Source organism: Arvicola amphibius, chromosome 2, assembly GCF_903992535.2.
Source record: "Arvicola amphibius chromosome 2, mArvAmp1.2, whole genome shotgun sequence".
NCBI lineage: Eukaryota > Metazoa > Chordata > Mammalia > Rodentia > Cricetidae > Arvicola > Arvicola amphibius.
In genome coordinates, this window is record NC_052048.2 from 176,895,467 (window position 1) to 176,915,930 (window position 20,464).

General features: G+C 39.6%; 1 protein-coding gene and 1 pseudogene across 3 annotated transcripts in view; one reads left to right on the forward strand and one right to left on the reverse strand.

The window, feature by feature from the left end:
• Ahcyl2 (adenosylhomocysteinase like 2) overlaps positions 1 to 20,464 on the forward strand; it is a 154,952-nt gene that overhangs the window by 31,856 nt on the left and 102,632 nt on the right. The window lies entirely within an intron of this gene.
• On the reverse strand, positions 8,948 to 9,103 carry LOC119806741 (annotated as a pseudogene).

Below are 20,464 nucleotides of genomic sequence, written 5' to 3' on the forward strand. Positions count from 1 at the left end.
CACTTTGCCTCACATTTTGAATGAGAATGTCTATTGTGGTTACCCTAGTCAGTCTCAGGATCCCGTGTTTGTATGTTGAGTGTGTGGGAGCAGATAATTTGTCTCTTTAATTCAGATCAAGAGGAACTAGACTCCAGTATCTGTACCTGAGGAACTGCATCTGAGGATCTACAACCACACCTGGACCTGATTTAGATATCGAGATACTGAACATCAAGCTGATGCCATAATGAGATGAGAATTTTGAAGGTCTTAGGAGAGGGTGAGTGTATTTTGCATGTGGGAGGGAGCTGTTGGGGCCAGAGGGTGGTCTGTGGTAGCTTGACTCCTAAGTAGATAACTCCAGTTTCTTTCTTGCCATTCAGAGATAGAGTCTGTTTCTCTCTTTGTTTTGAATGTGTGCTAACTTTAGTGAGTCATTTAACTAATAGGATACCATTTCTTGGGACTGCTGATGCTAGATAATAAGCATCCTAACTTCTATGGTACTTGAAATTCTTTTTCTTGGAATAACTCACTCTCAGAACCCAGCTGTCATGCTGTGAGAAACCAAAGCCAGAGGAGAGATACTTATTGATAGCTAGTGAGCGGCTAGCAAATAGCCAGTGCCAACTGTAGGGGGCGAGTGAGGGAGCGAACGAGGGAGCTGATGGTCATGTTGGAAAGTCTGGTGGTAGCAGACAGCACTTAGAGAAGTACAGAGGCTGCAGATATTTAATTAATAATGTTAAAACATCTCTTCCAGGGCTGGATACAGCTCAGTGATTAGGAGCTCTGCTGCTCTTGAGAGGACCTGGGCTTGATTCCCAGCACTATATGTTGCCTCACAACTGTTTGTAACTCCAGCTCCGGGGATCCCACGCTTTCTTTTGGCTTCCTGGAGTACTCGGCGCTCATGTAGTACATACATGTAGAAAAACACCTACTTTTAAAATTAAATATACATTAAAAAAGATAGCCACACTTTTTTTTGTTTTTCGAGACAGGGTTTCCCTGTAGTTTCTAGAGCCTGTCCTGGAACTAGTTCTTGTAGACCAGACTGGCCTCGAACTCACAGAGATCCGCCTGCCTCTGCCTCCTGAGTGCTGGGATTAAAGGCGTGCACCACCACCACCCGGCTTGATAGCCACACTTTTTAAAAAGAGCTCTAAAATATTGAATACATGATGAATTCATAGTAAGTCTCACCAATACAACTGGATGGATGTTAAGCAGACTGCTGACTGTATTTCTTTTTTTTTAAATTTATTTATTTATTTATTTATTATGTATACAATATTCTGCCTGTGTGTATGTCTGCAGGCCAGAAGAGAGCACCAGACCTCATAACAGATGGTTGTGAGCCACCATGTGGTTGCTGGGAATTGAACTCAGGACCTTTGGAAGAGTAGGCAATGCTCTTAACCACCGAGCCATCTCTCGAGCCCCCCTGACTGTATTTCTTAATTCAGTTAGGATTAAAACTGAGCAAAAGAATAACCAAAATAACATTATTTGGGACTTTAAAGGCACATATCTAAGAAACTGGTAGGTCAGAGAGGAAATAATAGAAATTGGAAGTAAAGCTGAATGATAATATAAAGTTATGTGGGTTATAGATAAAGCAGAGTCCAGAGGGAAGTTTATAATAATTTGTACCTTTTATCCCTAGAAATTTGACTTGAGCCTTTAAAAAACGTCTTCTATCTCTTGATCTTTGAATAAGAGATGTTTTTTAGTGCTCTTATTTGCTAATTCCAGTGTTAATACTGGTTTTATATGATTTTAGCTGTTCAGTTTTCTTGTCTATATGGGACATTATCTTACTGCTGATAAATTTGTTTAGATTTCAAACATGAATTTCACCTTCCTGGGTACTAGGTTTTTTTCCTTTGTTCCGTATCACAATTAAGTTTCCAGTACAGTGTGATCTTTTCCTTCAGTTCACTTACCTGTGGCCAGAGCAACCCTCCATCTAGAGAAGCTGTTCCCAAATTCAGTGGGGTTCTCTATGTATGGAGTTCCTGGCCACATAGTGAGACCCTGCCTTAAAAAAACAAAATGCAAGTATTTTCAGGTAATTCCTCTTGTTTTGTTTTTTATTTGCAGAAGAGAGAGATTTAGTCTGTTCTATGGTTGTATAGTAGAGAAATATTTTGCAGCACAGGTCCGGGTTTGAATCAGACATCACAACTTTGTTTCTCAGATAACGCCAGTGGCCGTTTTGTTTTCCACTTTAGAAGTCCTCGTCTGTTTAATTTGATCTTGTGACCTCAGGGAAGAAACCTCCTAGGAATAGAATAGAGAAACTTTTTACTCTTGAGACTTTTAAAACCAAAATGAAGACACAAATATTTTTTAATTTAATATCTTTAAGCATTTCTACAACACAGTCATTTTTCCTTAAAAAAGAAAGTACCGTCCTTTAGTTAATGTTTCTTTATAAATAATGGATTTTCTAAGATTTTCTAATTTAGGAAAACTGTGTTCTAGTTGAATAATTTAAGGGAAGTGATGAGGCTATGGATTCTGTTAGTGGAATAATAAAGGGAAGAAAGATGTGGGGTTGATTCTAAGTAGAGTGATTGTGTGGTTTCAGATGAGGGCGTTTGTTGGTCTTCTCAGTAGGGTCACCTGACCAGAGCTGAGTAAGCATCTGATGGAAAAGTTGGAGCCATCCTGAGATAATGTGATTCTTATCTTTGGGAGGGTGACAAACCGTAGTGAAGGATTCTGTCTTGTGACTTCATGCTCACTTTCTCTTTCCTCTCCCTGTGGTCAATATGCAATTGTTGATTTATTGAAGAGGAGAGTGAGGGGCTGGAGAAAATGGCTCAGTGGCTAAGAGCACTATGTTTTCAGAAGATGTGGGTGACTCACAAATGCCTGTAATTCTAGTTCCAGAACATTCAACATCTTCCTCTGGTCTCCAGAATACCAGCACACATGTAGTACATGCTTATAAACTAAACATATTCTCACGCACACACATCCTCCTCCCCCCTGACACACACACACACACACACACACACACAATTACTTAATTTTTAAAAAGAAAAGGGAAATGAAAGTGGAGAAAATTTTTTCTCCAAAATAGAAAAATCCAAATTATTAGTTTCTGGAGCTGTATATTTTACAAGCTGGAAGAGAGTCTGACTTTTATAGTATCATTTATAGGATAATATACTTAAGAAGGTCTGAAAATTTGAATTTTTGCCAGTATAAGGAAGATAACCAGTTAAAATGTTCTGCAGCATAAAAATTAGAAGGTGTGATGCAGAGAGGTACAGTGTCACTTGGGTCCTGCTGAGGGTGGGCTCTAGTTGTATGTGCGCAGCTAACATCATCTCCATTGGGCTCTGCGCTCCTTTCCCATAGTGGCTTACCTCATGCCTTTAAGGTTCATAGTTTTACTGATGCTGCACGCTTGTGTTCATAGCACTAGCTGTGATTAGGACTATTATTTTTTCCCTCCTATTTGAGACTTCCCCGAGTCATTCTTGTAGGAGCTCACCCAAGTTTGTTGAACTGAATTATGCTTCAGGTTTTTGTTAGACAACTGGGCAGAAATCAAAGCACAGAGACTCCTATTGGAGAATCTGAGAGGCAAGGAAACTAACAGACCTCTGTGTCCTGAAATGACCAGCTTCTGCTGCCCAGGTCAGGTAGGGGTGTTTGCCACAGTCTTCTTGCTGTGTCAGGGTGTGGGCCTTTGGGACTCTGAAGATCCAGTTTTGGCAAGTTTTAATGAAAAGGAGAAAAGATTGTCAAAGAACTTTAGTCCTTGGACTTAGTGCCAACCTCCCTCCTGAGGGAGATGCTCTTCCGGACCATGTAGAACCCACAGATAGGGCCAGTAAGATACACTGTCAAGAGTGACAGCAGGCCATGTAAGTAAAAATAGTCAAGAATCCCAGGCTGTAGCCTGAAGTTTTTATTTTATTATTATTTTTTTTTTGGAGTCTAAAGGGGTGAAGGACTGATACTAAGGACATACTTTGGGTGGTTGTCTGTTTTGATTGACAGATGATTTATCTACTGTATATGTCCTTTACCATATTACATCTGATTTCAGTTATTTGCATATCCAGTTATACATAGGTGTAAGATGGTAAATAAGGGGCTTATCTCTATGAGTTGACTTTGAGAATACAGTTTTACTTTACTATGCATCCACCCCAAACCGGCCTAGACTGGATCAGTCATTTTTCTCCTTCCTTCCTTCCTTCCTTCCTTCCTTCCTTCCTTCCTTCCTTCCTTCCTTCCTTCCCCCCTCCCCCCTCCCTCCCTCCCTCCCTCCCTCCCCCCCCCTCCTCTCCCTCTCCCTCTCCCCCTCCCTCCCTCCCTCCCTCCCTCCCTCCCTCCCTCCCTCCCCCTCTTCCCCCCCCCCTCTTCTTTTTGGTTTTTAAAGACAGGGTTTTTAAACCTCTGTAGCTTTGGAGCCTTTCCTAAACTGGTTCTTACAGACCAGGCTGGTCTCGAACTCACAGAGATCCATCTGCCTCTGCCTCCGGAGTGTTCAGATTAAAGGTGTGTGCCACCACCATCCAGACCAGTTAATTATTTTTCTTTTGTACCTGGACTTTTGAAGAGTATGACTAAATAGAATCTGTCTAAGACTGAAAGTTGTTAAGGGTAAGAGAAATTTATTCTGTCGTTTGGAGTGGGGTATATGTACATAGTGCATGCAGGTAAAGGTCTCAGCTTGCCAAGTGCATTATTTTTAGAGCCCAGGCCAATGGAGTCACAGGTTACTAAACTAGTACTATGTATGCCTGCCTCGTAATAGGAAAGATACATTGTTACATTTTTAAAAAATCTCTTTAATATTTTACTTCCTAAGAAATAGCTGGAATTAGATCTTTAGCCCATGTCATCATACCCAGCTGAAGGTAGTAGCTTTATACAACATTTAAAAAAATTATTCGTGTGTGTGTGTGTGTGTGTGTGTGTGTGTCTGTGTCTGTGTGTACACACATGTACCATGGTGTATGTGAAGGTCAGAGGATAACTTTGTGAAGTTGGCTCTCTACTTCTACTTTTATACAGGTTCTGGGGATCAAGCTCAGATTGCCAGGCTCGTGTGGCAAATGTGTTTACCCAATGAACTATCTCACCAGCCCCTTAACATAGTCATCTTAAATAATTCTGTATATGAAATAAAAGTTCCATGGTATAGAGTTTTCCACTTGTGCTATTATGTGCAGGCCTTTTCAGATTAGAGAATACTAAACTTGTTGAAAGAACTTCTCACATCAAGCATCCTATGAAAGAATCTCAGGGCTTTTCGGGGGGGGGGGCGTCGCAGGTCACATTTTGAGACAACTGTTGTCCAACTGTTTATATATGGGAAAGAGAAACACAGGAGTTATCACCATCAAGTACACCAGATTCTCCATGTGTTTAATCAATACAGGCTGTTTAACCTAATTAAGAAGTATAGCATCTAGACTCCAGACTTGAAGTGGGTGGTGTGGCTGATCCCTCCAAGCTCTAAAGTGGGAGTTAGTCCTGTCTCATGTGCTTTTTAAAAGCATTTGGTGTTCAGTGTTAAAAATGTTTTTTAAAAAACATTTATTTATTTACGGGGTATGTGGGTGCATGTGTAACACGGCTCACATGTGGCAGTAGAGGATAACGTTCAGGAGTGGATTCTCTTCTACCATCCACGTGGTTGGTCCTATGGAACTCAGGTCATCAGGCTGGGCGGCAGGCACCTTTTGCTATGGAGCCATTTAGCAGTTTTTGTAGACCATTGCTAATCTTTAGGAGAGTAAAACTGAGTTCAGTTCTGGAGAAAGAACTAAAACATGTCAAAGATAAGAATGGCTGTTGAAAGCCGGGCAGTGGTGGCTCACGCCTTTAATCCCAGCACTCGTGAGGCAGAGGCAGGTGGATCTCTGAGTTCAAGGCCAGCCTGGTCTACAAGAGCTAGTTCCAGGACAGGCTCTAGAAACTACAGGGAAACCCTGTCTCAAAAAACCAAAAAAAAAAAAAAAAAATGGCTGTTGAAGACAGTTGGGTCATAGAATTGAAGACTATGATTGGAAAAGTCCCTCAGTGGCCATCTAACCTAACCCTTACATTTTCAAATAATTATAACCAGTGTTTGTAAATTTGTAAGGCCTATATAGCTTTCCTAAGTCGGTTAGTATCTCTCCCCTTGCTTCTTTGTCTCTCTGCCTCTGTTTCTCTTCTTCCCATCTCTTATCATATTGACCTTTACTGTTTTTTTTTTCTTTTTAAGATTAGTTAATTACTGTGTGTGGGCTCACACAGCTCATGTGGAGGGCAGAGGATAATTTTCAGGAATTGGTTCTCTTCTCCCCTCATGTGGGTCCTAGGGATAGAACTCAGGTTGTCATCTCTCCAACCCTTAAGTTATCTACCCCAGGCATAATCCCCATGTTATTGACATTGCTACAAAGTAGAGTTTAGCATAATTTATTTATAGTGCCACCGACACTCACAGTATAGGTGCTGGAGAGATGACTTTGGTTAAGAAAACATGCTGCGTGATGGTGGTGCACATGCCTTTAATCCCAGCACTTGGGAGGCAGAGGTAAACTCTCTCTGAGTTTGAGGCTAGCCTGGTCTACAGAGTGAGTTCCAGGACCACCAGGGCTGCACAGAGAAACCCTGTCTTGAAAAAAAAGAAAGAAAGAAAGAAAGATAACATACATACTGCTCTTACAGAGGACCCAAGTTCACTACCCAGCACCCACATCAGGCAGCTGCCAACTCCCTGTAACTCTAATTCTAGAGGATCCAACACCTTCTTAACTCCAAGGGTACCTGTATTTATATATGCACATACTTACACATACACGCACATATACACAGTCACACAATTAAAAATAAATATTTAGCCGGGCGGTGGTGGCGCACGCCTTTAATCCCAGCACTCGGGAGGCAGAGGCAGGCGGATCTCTGTGAGTTCGAGACCAGCCTGGTCTACAAGAGCTAGTTCCAGGACAGGCTCTAAAGCCACAGAGAAACCCTGTCTCGAAAAACCAAAAAAAAAAAAAATATTTAAAAAGAAACAGCCAATAGAGGCCAATATCAGAGGCATAAGGGCACACTATGACCACAAGAAATCATTTTGCACTTCCCAAATAGTTTTATATTTTAGCTATGAAGTCAGCTCCTACAGCCTGATTTTTTCTCTTTTTAAGGCTAAAAGAGTTTAATAGATTTATTTTTCAAAACAAGTTGTTGAAATTGTGTTAGAACAGTTAGCAGTTTGAATGTTTAACATTTATAAAAGTAAAAATGACTGTGATAAGGTAATATATATAATTTTTATGTGCATTGGTGTTTTGCCTACATATATGTCTGTGTGAAGGTGTCAGATCTTCTGAAACTGGAGTTACAGACACTTGTGAGCTGCCATGTGGTTACTGGGAATTTAACCCAAGTCTTCTGGAAGGGCAGCCATTGCTTTTAACTGCTAAGCCATCTCTCTAGCTCCCTAAAAAATATTTTTAATTGAAATAGGATTATATCACTTTCCTCCCTCCCCTCTCTCTAGCCCTATCAAGTACCCCCCTTTAAGCCTCTCCCATGTTCCCCTACTTTCAAATTGATAGCCCTTTTTATTATTATTTTTATATATGTACATGTATGTATCTATGGGTCTGCACATGCGTGCACACATATACACACTCACACACTGCTTAGTTTTTATTGTTTATTGCGTTTGTTTTCAGGGCTGACCACTCAGCACTGGACAATTAATAAAGGAACAAGGCTAATTCTCCCAGTAGTCTTTAGTTGTCTGTAGTTTGACTAGGGGTAGGACCTCCTAAAGCTTTCCCCCTTCCTCATTAACATATCCATCGATATTGCCATTGCCATTGTTCCAGTCTTGCTTATGCAGCTGTTTCTAGGATAGACTGGTTAACAGCCAACTTCTTGGTACTCTTGGCTTATACAATCTTTCTGCTCTCTCTTCAGAGATGTTCCCTGAACCATAGATACAGAACTGTGATCTAGATATAAATGTTGGGACTGGGCTCAAGCACAAGTAATACCAGGGTTGTTTGATAAAACCTTAAGGAAGCATGTTATTTTATATTTACTAAAATTATACACAATACATAAAGTGTATGTGTAAATAATATATATTAATGTATACATTAAAGGAAATTAAGCCACTTGTCCTAATAGTGCTCCCTGCAAGAACCATAAACAAAAACCCCAGTACCAAGCATGAGAAACCTCTTTCTGAATGGCTGATCAAGGTAGTCCAAATGATTCCCGAAAATGATAAGGTTATTGATATAACCCTAGGTTGCCTCTCAGGGTTGAGGATGGGCTCTTATTGCTGAAGACACTGCACACATAGGACACAGGACTCTAAGAAAATCATTTTAGCTTTTATTTTATGTGCATGGAAGTTTTGCCTGCTTACATATCTGTGTACCATGTGTATACAGTGCCTGTGGAAACCAGAAGAAGTCATTGGATTTTCTGAAACTGGAATTACATACAGTTGTGAGCTGGCATGTGGGTGCTGGGAATCAACCCTGGTCCTCTGTGAGAGTAACAAGTGTTCTTAAATGCTGCAATATCTCTTTAGCTCCACAACTTGTTCTTTTTAAAAGATTGATTTATTTTTATGTTATGTTTAAACATGTGTTACCTGCTTGTATTTCTGTGTCTTACTTGTGTTCCTGGTGCTTGTGGAGGTCAGAAGAAGGTATTGGATCCTTTGGAACTGGAGTTGAGGATGGTTGTGAGCCACAGTGGGTGCTGGGAAATGAACCTGAGTCCATGGCTCCCCTGCTAGAGTAAACAGTGCTTTTAATTGCTGAGCTCCCCAAACTCCTTAACCAAACTTGTTTTTAGCAAGTAGAATTTTTATGTCCATTTGATTAGTCTTACACCTTTCTGGAACAATTAATTTGCAGATAGGAGAAATTGTAACCAGGTTTTTCATATCATGCATTAATATGACTCCCAGTCTTCATATGCTGTCCAATTTTTTAAAGATAAATGGAGGAACTCACAGTGTGGCCATGTGGATGAGGATGTTCTGTATGGATAAAATGACATCCTCTCATGTCTTGTGTTTCATCTCCTCCATATCCAGCTTCAGCATGAGGCCCTCAATTTAGAACATCAGGGCTCTGCCTCACTATCTTGCAGCTGCTGCACCCTGCTTCCCACCCCAATTTTCTGGATTATTGATATAAATCAAGGGTTTATAATTTTATCTATAAACATACCACTTTATCTCTACAAGATTAAAATGGAATATATAAACTTCAATTCTATTATTACACTAAAAATTAATAATTCCTTAAAATATTGAAATAAGCCAAGTGGTGGTGGTGCACACATTTAATCCCAGCACTCGGGAGGCAGAGGCAGGCGGATCTCTGTGAGTTCGAGGCCAGCCTGGTCTACAAGAGCTAGTTCCAGGACAGGCACCAAAGCTACAGAGAAACCCTGTCTCAAAAAAAAAAAAAAAGGAAAAGAAATGAAATAATTATATAATTTCTCTAGTGTCATTCATAAATGTGTATTTTTTCAGTGTATTTGAATCAGGATACAAACAAACTTTAGTAATTTTATTTGTCTCTTTACACATTTCATTTATTGTAAATTGGGTCATTTGTCTTGTAATTTCCTTAAGTCAGAATTTTACTGGTTTCATCTCTAATGTTTTTGTTTGTTTTTAAACAAAAAAAATGGTACTTATATTTAGAAGTTTGCTCAGATTTCTTCAGGAGTGCTTCCTTCCATTAGAAAGTACATAGTATCTGCCCATCCCTCCTTGTGATGTCAATAACTAGTGATCTTTGTACATATCCATTAAATCATCAAGAATCTAAATGCTAATATTCCATTTCTGTCGTTCTTTCTTTGCTTCTAAGCTAGAGTAGTTCTATAAAGAGAACCCCTTGTGCTTACTGCTTGAACACCCAGTGTAGTCCAAATGGGCAAGTCAGGTGAATGCTTCCTTCAACAATTTTCAAAATAGAGAACTCACTGAGCGTTCTCTGGTGACCAGCTAGTCTTGTTTTGTTTAGGGCTTGGGTATCACTGTGACTCGTGATTTAAAGTTTTGAGTATGTTTCCGTCCAGTACTGTTATTAATACACTTTATTCCATCTCTTGTCATTTAATGTATTGTTTTCTAGTAAAGTAGACTTGAAAATGAGGACATGTCTCACTACCTTTGTGTCCCCAGAACTTAGCATTCAATAATGTTTATCAAACGAATGAATTGATGTTCTCAGCAGCATTTCAAAATGTGAGTTCATTTTGAGGACATAACAAGCAATGCCAAAGATGACTCTTCCTGCTTGATCTGAAAAAGGAAAATAAGTGAAGAAAGACTTCATGAATATAAAGAAACCAGTGTTTTTTAAAAAGCGAATACTAAGTATGTGTGGTGGCACCTATAAACCCAACTACTTGGAAGGCTGAGGTGAGCTCGTTGGAGCCCATGCTGGTTTCAAACTCAAACCTTTGGAAAGTGTGTGAATGTTATTTAATCGCCATTTATGAGTAGATGTAGGTGTTTTGTCCCATGGATCTTCCATTGTAATTTCCCCCCATTTTTACTTCTCTTATTATAACATAAGTAACATTTAAAGCTATCTTTTCAATCCCTCTGGTTCTTGACTCCCTTAATATAGAAAAACCTGTGTGTTGCAGCTCTGGAGAATATAGAGCCTTGCACATGCTGGGCCAGTGTTCTACCACTGCGATGTACGTGGTTAAAAATGAAAACAAAACCTTTCTTAGTCAAGACAGACAAATATCTCATAAGTTTATTCACTTACTCTACAACCTTGCCCTGACAAATTTTGTCAGGAAATAAAACAAGTTTTTTTCTTTTTGGAGGCAGGGTCTCTTTACATAGCTCTGACCATCCTGGAACTAACTATGTAGACCAGGCCGGCCTCAAACTCACAGAGATGTATGCCTGCCTCTGTCTCCCGAGTGCTGGGATTAAAGGCGTGAGCCACCACTGTCCGGTTTAGGTTTAGCAAAATTACTTAGAGCCAGGCATGGTGGTGTATGCCTTTAATCCCAGCCTGTGGGAGGCAGATGGAGGATGATGAGTTTAGGGCTAAACTGGTTTGTATAATAAGTTACAGGCCAAAATCTGAAAGCTTTTTGAGCATTGTGTCATTATTCAGAAGGTTTTGAGGTTTCAAATCTTACTTCTGCATTAGAAATGCTCAGCCTGGTTATTATAATTTTAGAAAAGAGATAGTTTAGTGTAAATTTGTATATAGTATTGAGATTGTAGCTCTTATATGATTTATTCTAAATTAATTTAATAGTATTATTTCACTTTTAGGAACTTAAGTCATTGTTGGTGTAATTCATCATTTGCTGTTTATCAAGAGTCTTGGTCTTCCTTCCTTCCTTCCTTCCTTCCTTCCTTCCTTCCTTCCTTCCTTCCTTCCTCCCTTCCTTCCTTCCTTCCTTCCTTCTTTCTTTCTTTCTTTCTTTCTTTCTTTCTTTCTTTCTTTTTTGGTTTTTCGAGACAGGGTTTCTCTGTAGTTTTTGGAGCCTGTCCTGGAACTAGCTCTTGTTGACCAGGCTGGCCTTGAACTCAGAGATCTGCCTGCCTCTGCCTCCCGAGTGTTGGGATTAAAGGCGTGTGCCATTACCACTGCCCGACAAGAGTCTTGGTCTTATTGCGCTGTTTGGTAGTATTGGAGAAGGATCATTTCAATAAACATGATTTTCCATTGTATGGATCTAGCCAGTCATTTTGTAAGAAAAGAATGGTTAATTCACCTATTCTTTTTTGGGAAACGGAATGGTTTGTTCTAGCTAAATTCAAATAAATGTTTAGTTGGTAGAACAATTGCTTTGTGTGCACATGGTAAATGTTATTTATTTGGACACATTTGCCTTTTTCTATTTTATTCTTAATTGGTTTGACTGCATCCCTAAAAGCTGCTCTTTAGACTGGCAGCCAAAAATCCCACATGTCTGAGAGAAATGCCAGGAAAGTGTTCGTGCTCCAATTTCCCTAATCCTTAATTTTTAGAGGTCATTGGAATCACTATTCTCTAGAGGGTGTAAATGTGTTTTGAACTGTGTCATTGGACTTTAGTGACTTATACATTTTGCTTTTAACATATGTTAACTCATTTGATTATTAGAATCCTATAAGTTAGACAGCCTATCAGTTTTATACATAAAAATTGAGGCTAATTAGCCTGTCTCAAATTTTAAGTGCAAGACTATGATTTGAGCTCATCTCCATCTGGGATGGAGTTTGTTCTTCCTATTCCTCCTGTGGTGACACGAGTCTGTCCACTATATTACTGATTCTGTTAAGATGAACAGGGTGATTTCTGACAGTAAGATGAGGTAGATAGTGGGGATAAGTCGGCTTACATACCAAGAAGGTTTCACTTCACAGGACTCAGACCAGCTTAAGTTACGGTGCAGCTCTGTGAACGTGTGTATGACAACTCGTATGTAATCTTCGTTGTGGTTTCCAGTCTGTAAATGAAGATCACATCTGTTCCATGTTTCCAGTGGTGCATGTTTTTTGTCTGTGTGAGCTTTGAAACATATAAAATATACTAATGTAAAAAAATGATACATTGTGATTGTGGCACATCATGTGACTTGCTGAATGGTGTCTCGTTCTTTTAACCGAGACACACTTAGTTGATCTTGGCAGTGGGCCATTGAAACTCAAAGAAATAGCATCTGTCAATCACAGTCATTTCTTGGAAGGAAGCATTGAAAAATGGCACAGCAGTTATTCTCCTTGACCTCTTTCTCTGAAAGGGAATTGGATTAGGCAAGCTGGTTTCATAATAGAGTAGAGCGTCTCTCTTGTCCCTGGGGAATTGAAGCTGAGCAGCCAGACTTACTCTGTGAAGCCAGTACAATCTGGTTTTAAGGGATTTAACTAAATTCACTGTGATTAAGGTTTTATGAGGGATGCACATTGCAAAGCTGCAGCTTTAAAAACGCTACATATGAGTCAGTCTGTGCTTTAGATGGAGAACAGAACAGAACAACTGGTAAGTTCGGGGATGGTCCTCAACAGTTCCACAGTATCTTAAAGAGAAGCCTAGAATTTGAAGTTGAAAATTGGCAAAAGGGGTCATAGTACAGACTATAGAATTGAGTCCTCATGTGAACAGTGTTTGATATTTCTTTAAATCTTAGTTTGTAAGCTGACTCAAGGATTTTATTTCACTATACAGAAAGAGAAAACCACATCATGCATAGTGGCATGTGCCTGCATTCCCAATAGTGAGCAGGCAAGAAGCAGGAAGATTACTGCAGGTTTGAAGTAGCCTAGTCTACATAGTAGCTTCAGGCCAGAACTATATAGCATGACCTTGTTATAAAAAAAAAATAATAAAGCTAACCTAAAGATAAACACACAGCAGATAACAGGAATACAGGAAGTATATGACTATTTAATAGCAGCCAGTCACAGACCAGATACAGCTGCACCCTCCTGTAATCTCAGCACTTGGGAGACAGAGGCAGTTAAATCTTTGTTAGTTCAAAGCCAACCTGGTTTCTGTAGCAAATTCTAGGCCAGCCAAGGGTAGGTACATAGTAAGATCCTGCTTTAAAAACAAAATCACAGAATTTTAATCATTGCCTTAAAAAAGAAGGCAGAGAAACTACTTGAAATGGTTGTTGTAATTATAGGCATGCTGGAGAGGTCCCCTGTACCCTTGTGGAACTCAATTTTGTCTTTGATCAGGCTGACCTTTTACAAACAGTGACTTTCTTTGCTAAAAGTTTTATGCAATTCAAAGCCCTTATGATTATTTTACAGTGGTTATTAATTAGCTTAGCATCTTGGCCAAGCCTTGACTGTCAGCTTGTAGGAGGCTGAGGCAGGATGATTGAAGTAGATTTGAGACCTGCGCAGCTATACAGTGTGCCGTGTCTCAAAAAGAAAAACAAAGTAGCGCTGGGAAGATGGCTTAGAGTGCTTGCTCTGTAAGCATGAGGACCTGAGTTCAAATCCCTCGTACTCACATAAAAAAACTGGGCCATGGCTTTATTCGCCTATAACCCTTCCTGACTTTCTTTGTGGGATGGAAACAGGCAGAAGTTGAGAGTCGGCCTGTTAGCTTAACCTAAAACAGCGAGATGTATTTCAAGACAGCAGGTTAGAGGATAATAGGGAAGGCACAGGACATCCTTCTCTGGCCTCCTCCTGCTCATGTGGGGTGGGTGCACCCTCACACTTTTACACAGCACTCCCGCACTCACACAGGATTCTGCTTCGGTTTTCCGGGTTTAGCATATTTCAGCCTGACCAAAGTGGGTGATTACATTTGTCAGCGCGCTGTATGTGTTTGTTTCCTGTCTTAGCCCACTCACTGTACTGCCTGGTGCATCCTCATCACAAAGTGTCACTATAGGTAAAGCGATTGGGGATGTGCAAGGAAAAAGGCCTAAAGAAGTGTGAAGACAGGAAGGTGCTGCTGCTAGGAGGTGCTTCGGAGGACAGCTGCTCGTGTTTTCCTGTTAGACTTCTTTTTGTAGTGTGTTTGTCCCCTTGGTTGTGATAGTGCAGGGGTTGCCTGTGAATCCTTTGCACTTAATATGCTTGACTTTGAAATGTGCTTCAGTTTAAAACCTACCTGAGTTGTAAATGCTACAAAATTAGAAGTACAGAGAAAAGTGTGGAACAGACAAGGCCCCAACAGAGCCACCGTGTGGTGTTTGGAAACTAGTGAGCTGCACTGGTTTGACACCAGAGTTGGGAGTCGGGGCTGGAAGTTGAGAATGCTTTTGCCTTGGGCTTCTTCCTGTGCAGTGCTGGAAATTGCTGTGGCTCTCTGGACTGAAGGCTCAGAAGTTAAGTAGAAGTGGTAGTATGTTCTTTTAATGCAGTGCTTGGGAGGCAGAGGCAGCAGATCTCTGTGAGTACAAGGTCAGCCTGGTCTACACAGTAAGCTCTAAGACAGCCAGAGCTACACAATGAGACTCTGTCTCAAAAAAAAAAAAAAAAAAAAGAAAGAAAAAAAAAGAAAAGAAAACAAACAAACCCCAAAATTATAACAACAAACAAAGGCTCACTAGAGGATTCTCTTCCTGTCATTTACATTGAATTAAACCTCCACCTTTCCTCTTTTTTTTCTCCTGTTTCCCTTCTCCTTTGCCCTTCCCTGTCTTTTTCTAATGTATTTCCTTTTTCTTTTTGAAATGGAATCATCCTATATTTCCTAGGCTGGCCTCTGACTCCTGGGCTGAGGCTACAGGCATGGCATGTCTTTACTTCTTTATAAGACGGGAAGAGTATTTAAGGAAGATATTCTTAATGCATGAAAGTATTTGGTGTTTGATAAAGTGATTTGGAGCTATTACAGCCAGTACCTGCATACATAATTATGTTAGTTAGCCAGAGACCAAGAAGAAAACTTGAGTTTTGATTTGATAGGAAAGATCCTAATCTCACTAAGAGAAAATGGTTAGAAAATATCTGTTCTAGTGTCAAGAGAAGAAAAAAATGTGAACACACACACACACATTTTAAAGGAAATGGAGAGAGTTTACCGGTAGGACACCCCCCCCCCACACACACACACTTTTTTTTCCCTTGGTGAATTCTGATTTAGGAAACATTTATTTTATTTATATATATTTTTTTATTTATATCTTTTTAATGTTTTTTTAAAAATATTTATTTATTATGTATACAATATTCTTTCTGTGTGTATGCCTGAAGGCCAGAAGAGGGCACCAGACCTCATTGCAGATGGTTGTGAGCCACCATGTGGTTGTTGGGAGTTGAACTCAGGACCTTTGGAAGAGCAGGCAATGCTCTTAACTGCTGAGCCATCTCTCCAGCCCCTCTTTAATGTTTTTGTGAAGTTGGTGGGGAAACCATTCTGTTCTATTAGATCTTCCTTCTTTCTTTCTTTCTTTCTTTCTTTCTTTTTCTTTTCTTTTTTTTTTTTTTTCAAGACAGGGTTTCTCCGTGTTGCTTTGGAGCCAGTCCTAGAACCAGCTCTTGTAGACCAAGCTGGCCTCAAACTCACAGAGATCTGCCTGCCTCTGCCTCCCAAGTGCTGGGATTAAAGGCGTGCACCACCACCGCCTGGTTTAACTAAATATTTCAAGGAAAGGATCAGAAGTATGGTTAAATTCCTATGAATGTACCGGATTTGAGCACTGTTGGGTTAGGAACTGTCTCCATCTACTGGTCACAGATGACTTGCTGTTCTATGTGGGCACATGATTTTTCATCTTATCAGTGTGTGGCAGTTGAATAGCTAGGTTCTCAGTGACTAAATACCATACCTTTATGTAGCTTTTCTTGGAAGTTCTAGAAAATTAATAGAGTTCTTACTAAAATTGGCTCGTGAGATAATTGCAGAGAGAGCAGTGCAACGGGCTTCAGAAACTACACCAAAAAGTTGAACTCCTATGAGTGCTTTATTTGCATTGTATGTTCAATATTTGTTATTGTACCCAGTCAAGTGTGCCTCGTTATGTATTAAATGACTTAAATGTTGTCAGTTCTAGTTGATTAAGGGCGTCATTTCCTAAAGTGCTGTTGGTCCGATTTCTTATGTCATTTTAGAAAGATTGTCATCATCATTACCAAATTACACAATTTAAAGAGAGACTTGCAGGGCATGGTGGTGGGAATTGTAATTCCAGCACCCCGGAGGTAGAGGCAGAGGAAGCTCGCCCTCAGCTATGTAGTGAGTTTAAAGCTAACCAGGGTTGCATAAGATCTTTTCTCAAAATGTAACAAACAAAATAAACAAAAACAGACTTTGGTGAAGGGTCAGCAAAGTATCAAGTTATTTTAGGCTTTTCAGGCTACATTATAACCAGTATCATACAAAAGTAGCCATAGATAATACACAAATACTAAGTGGAGCTCTATTTTAAAAAATGCCTTTATTGGGCTGGAGAGATGGCTCAGCCGTTAAGAGTGCTGACTGCTTTTCCAGAGGACTCGGGTTCAACTCCCAGTGCCCACATGGCAGTTTACACCTGTCTGTAACTCCAGTTCCAGGGGAACCCGACATCCTCACACAGACATACACACAGGCAAAACACCAATAAACATAAAATTTTTAAAAATGCCTTTATTTATGGAATCCGAAATTTGCCATGTACCAGATACATTGTTCTTTGTACTTTTTCAGCTATCAAACCACACCATTATCTTCCCTCTCTTGTCCTTTCTCTCTTCCACACTCACATACACATACATAAGTAGACTTTCCTTAGTTCTCTATTTATAAAAAAAGAATAGGCACTACGTAAAAAAATAATCCAAGGACTGGAGAGATGACTGCTCTTTGAGTTAAGGTAAGATAATTCACTTTAAGGAATGCTTGTTTCCCCAATCTTAATATCTCTGAAACTGGGATGTCAGTTCATTATTAACACTTTTCCATATTGCTGTGTGGATTACCTGGCCAGCATTTTTGCTTTTGTTCCTCCTCCAGATCCTTTGCTATATTTACAGCACACGATGTCACATCTCTTCCTTTCATCCATTCCTTTCATCTACCCTCATTGCTTATACGTTAGTTTAGGATTCAAGACGCTTCAGGATCTTTCCTTATTTCCGGCATTAAGATCTTGCCATATCTCCTTGCCTTACCCTTATGCTTCAGTGACATTATGCCATGTGTTTCCCACGCATACTGGTCAACATTCTTTGCCTTTGCTCTGGAATCTCTCCTGACTGGAATGTACTCTCCTGGATCCCATCAATTCCTATCCATTTTGAGAGTTACTATTATTCCCTCCTATAGTATATTTTCTATTCATTATTATACCATTTTGTAAATACATATTTATAAGTCTGGCCATTGAGATGGCTTAGCACATTGCTACCAAAACCAATGAGCTGAGCTCAATTCCTAGGATTCACAAGATGGAAGGAGAAAACTGACTCCTGCAAGTTTTCTGACCTCCACATGCATGTCTGTGTGTGTTTCTGTGTACAGGCATGCACACTCTAAGTAAAATGTAATAAAAAATTATGTCTTTCAGATACAATTGTCTGTTGCTTGAGGGTATTTATTAAAATTTGTTAAAGGAACTATGGAAATATAGTCTATTTATTATTACAGTTATGTGAAGACGGAGATAAGTTTGAAGGAAGGTTTAGCAAGGAAATATCTTAGGTAGCAGTCCAATAAAGGGGAAAACACCTATCAATTATGGAAGTTATCAGCAAGCTGTTTAAATACTTGGCAGACTAAGACATGTACAATAGTAATCTGTCTGGGAAATTAACATTAGGATATAATTCTACTTTTGTTTTAGAGATTTAAGAGATTTTTACAGGAGATAAACAAACAAACAAACAAATAAACAAACAAGTGAAACCCCAGTAAACTTGGTTTGAAATGTGATCTGGTAGTTCAGAAAAGCTAGTACTATTTTGAGCAGCTAACAGAGGAATTGTGTCACAGGATAGGGAGCTGGCAAGAGCCCACTGGGAATATTACATTTAGCATAAGACAGAAACAGAAGGTGGCTCGGAGAGCAGTTGCAGTGCCAGAGGAATACTTAGATGCATCCAAGAAGGAAAGTTAGAAATTGAAGCACACGTTGTTTACTGTCCTCTGGCAATTCCTAAGGTCCAGGAGAGGATGCTCCCAAATACATGGATACATGGATGTTAACAGTAGAGCAAGAGAAACAGTACAGACTAGAAAACTTTTTTTTTTTTAACATAGTCTCACTATGCATCTGTGGCTGTCCTGGAACTCACTATGTAGCCAGACTGTCCTTAAACTTGTAGAGATCCACCTGCCTCAGCCTCCCAAGTGCTGAGATTAAAGGTGTGCACTGCCCCATCTGGCTTAGAGAACTTTATAAGAAGATGAAACTAAGGGCAGGTAAATGAGTATCTCCCCAAAAGAAATGCCCCGTATCATTATTTTGGATAATTCTACTGCCTTCACTTCTTTGGACACTCTACAGTCTGAAGCTGTAAGGCCTCGTGTTAGGATGGTGAAATACTTTCCCTGAAGAAATATTGAGAAGCATTTGGTCTCATGAACAGAGTTTTCTTAGAAAGAAAGCTATAACAGTTTGGCTCAATGTTTGTACGATTATATTAAGCACTGTATACAACAAGGCACATGGTTCTTTAGGTTCCAAAATAAAACTACTGATCATGTCATTATAGGGTTTTTGCATCTGAGTTTGTCTCAATAGGTAAAGATTTTTATTGATTTTCATAAAATGTAATAGAATAGTAATACATTCTATTATTAATAGTAAAGGCCAAATGCAAACATTTTTTAAAGATTTATTTATTATGTATACAGTGTCCTGTCTGCATGTTTGTTTACACACCAGAAGAGGGTATTAGATCTCATTATAGATGGCAGTGAGCCACCATGTGGTTGCTGGGAACTGAACTCAGGACCTCTTGAAGAGCCGTCAATGCTCCTAACCACTGAGCCATCTCTCCAGCCCCCAAATGCAAACTTTTAAGAAAGAAAATGGGTTCTATTTAAATGATTATTGCCTCTCATGAGATGTCATAGCATGTACCCCATAGGTGAAGGTTTTCCTAGTTAATAATGATAAAGAAACCTTGAACTGATAACATATTTTCCAGGGTGTTTTAAATGCCAGAGGAAAGTTTTATTGCCTTGATTACTATCTGGTCTCTCAGTTTGTCAATTCAGGATAGTACAAAAAGGACTGCAGTAGTTAAGAGCAAATAGTTAAGAGCATTGACTGCTTTCACAGAGGTCCCAGATTCTTTCTCTTAACTCTAGTTCCTAGGGGATCTTACACCCTCTTCTGGCCTCCAAGGGCATTGCATGCATGTGGTATACTTACATGCAGGCAAAACACTCTCATATATAAAAAATAAACAAATAAAATACAACATAGAAAAATTGTGATCATTTAGAGATAAATTCTATTTTCTGAGACAAATATCCTTGAGTTTTAAACAAGAGTAACCAACATACTTTTACAAAACTCAACAAATTTGACAAAAATGAAAATGTCTTGGTTGGGTTTTGTTTGTTTGCTTGCTTGTGTTTTTGTTTTGTTTTGTTTTCGAGACAGGGTTTCTCTGTAGCTTTGGAACCTGTCCTGGAACTCACTCTGTAGACCAGGCTGGCCTCAAACTCAAAGAGATCCGCCTGTCTCTGCCTCCTGAGTGCTGGTATTAAAGGCGTGCACCACCATGCTATTTCTTTTCCATTTCTGGGCTCCATGATGTCTAACTACCTGTCTATAAAGAGCTATGGCACAGTTCTAAAAACAGTATTAGGTATGAAGAATACTGGGCCAGAGCCCATTTAAACAGGCAGCTGAGTCCTTTCCTCATGATTATACATCCCACCCCCATCAATGTGGATCCTTCAAGTGTCAAATGTCAAGACAGACAGCTTTGCAAGATGAATTGGTTTAGCGCATATGAACAATAAGGGGAAAGAAGCCATAAGTAGCAGTGGGAGTTTTCAGAATGTGATGTAAGCCTGTTACCTGTGAGATAAAATAAAGAAGGGTG